The following is a 1,879-nucleotide window of genomic DNA, read 5'->3' on the forward strand; positions in this document are numbered from 1 at the left end:
CTGTGCAGTAAGCACACAGCAGCACGACTGTGACAGTGTCTGGCAGACACGTGAGCTACTTCTGTGATTTGTTCACATGTACAAATGTCCATAATGCAAAGTCCGTTCTTATTTGTCCACAACTCAGGGACTTATTGTAGGCTGTGTCTAAGATTTAGCTACTAAAAATTTTGCTGTAATAATGAAACAGGCTAATATAATGCATTCTCTTTTATGATGGGCAAAGAATTGCAGGCGTACAGTCCAAATGGCAGTAAAAAAAAGTTACCTTTAGTGGAGGTCATGGGAAGTTGTGCTTAAGACAAGTCCGTACCAACAAAAGATAAAGCAGAGAGAGAAAAGGTGCAGGGGTAACTGAAAAGGCACAGCACATGGCGGCAGCATGTGGATCAAACCAAGCTTTCAGAATTTAAAGGCCAGGGACCTCCACATAGGTGTCTTCCTCTGAATCTCTCAATGTGATTGACAGGAAAGATCAATAGTGCCTGTTTTGTAACAAGGACTCTCAACACACATGCTTATTTCAGAATTCACTCTGATCTTCATTAATGCATGGCACGTAGTGCATATTTATGAACCTTTAGTAAGGTTGAAGTAGGGTGAAGGTAACTGAAGGTTATGGTAGAAGATCCAAACCCATGCACCTGTGTTCTCTCTCAGAGCATCAGCCACCTCCTGAGTCTTTGTTATTGTCCTAGGACAATAGAAGAGAGAGTGCCGTTTTAATTTTAAATGGATGAAAGGAAGTGACTTCTTCAGCTCCATTGTTTGTAATTGTACTACTCCCCTCTGGGAGCTCTGGTCCCTGAAAGTCTTTAAGAGTTATGGAAGGAGGAAGTTCCATGTTCTATAGCTACTTCTGGCTGAATACAGGCATTGGCCTACCTACACTGAGACCAAGGAACCCTTGTTCTGGCTGATCTCAGAGTTCAAGAGGACCGAGTTCTTTTCTTCTGAGAATTTCTTGATGAACCGTGAATGTGGAGGCAGGTTCTGATCGTGAGCTAGGGCCATCACCATAGTCTGACGGCTGTCAAAGAAGAAACAAATTTGCCTAAGAGATTAACTTTGTAAGATCTAAATGCTAAGGTTATGAGAAGTGTTAATCAAGGCCGGGTCCAGGACAGTGACCAAAACACTCAATTCCAGGTATTTCCACAGGATATGCATGACTCAGTTAGTTCTTCACAGATCTTGGAAGGGTGGTCAGGTAGTTTTTTGTGCTGTATCTTTCACTATTTCAGACCTATTGACATAGGAACTATATTCTTCATTTTGTGACAAACATAACCCCTTGTTTCAGTGGTTGGGAGACCTAGTCTCCTATGATGTTGTCTGGTCACTGCTACTACTGAATCTGTTTGGCTTTGAAGGACAGCAATACTCTGGGTGAGTTTACTTTGGGCTGCCTGTCAAGTTCTTAGGTAGCTGCTGCTGATAGGAGAAAGATGTAATTAGCTTTAAATTCACACATAAGCAATCACTGTTTATTATCTCTATTAGAGGTAGTTTTTTAATAACCTGCAAGGCTCCCCAAAGAAACAGAAAAAAGCCAAAAAATGTTATAACTCATGACAGAGACCTTAACTGTAGTAAACAAGGGAGTAGCAGGACTAGCCACACAATTTACTTAGAGGGAGCAAAACATTTTACTTATCTGGTTCAATGGGGTGGTGTGGAGAAGGACATTCTTTAGTTTATCTTTCAATGTATTACCTATATGGGACTTTGGGCCTGACCAAGCCATATGATCGCTTGATTCTGGGGAAAGTTTAGCAAAAGCATTGGTGTAAAAGGACCTGTGTCCCTCTGGAAAGCCCAGGGGCAACACTAGATGCTTTGCTGAGATATGCCTGAAGGATTGATAACATGCTGGCTA

At 41.8% G+C, this 1,879-nt stretch overlaps 1 long non-coding RNA gene across 4 annotated transcripts in view; it reads left to right on the forward strand.

Moving 5' to 3' along the window:
- The first annotated feature begins 1,308 nt into the window (after positions 1–1,308).
- Positions 1,309–1,879, forward strand: part of LOC106147237 — a 73,352-nt gene continuing 72,781 nt past the window's right edge. For 2 of the 4 annotated variants that reach the window (XR_001232016.1, XR_001232012.1), the window contains exon 1: positions 1,309–1,389. This is a non-coding gene — a long non-coding RNA (uncharacterized LOC106147237). The remainder of the gene's footprint in view (positions 1,390–1,879) is intronic. The other 2 variants (XR_001232015.1, XR_001232014.1) reach the window with 2 other exon arrangements.

This window comes from Chinchilla lanigera, unplaced genomic scaffold (assembly GCF_000276665.1).
Source record: "Chinchilla lanigera isolate Chin_1 unplaced genomic scaffold, ChiLan1.0 scaffold00007, whole genome shotgun sequence".
Taxonomy (NCBI): Eukaryota; Metazoa; Chordata; class Mammalia; order Rodentia; family Chinchillidae; genus Chinchilla; species Chinchilla lanigera.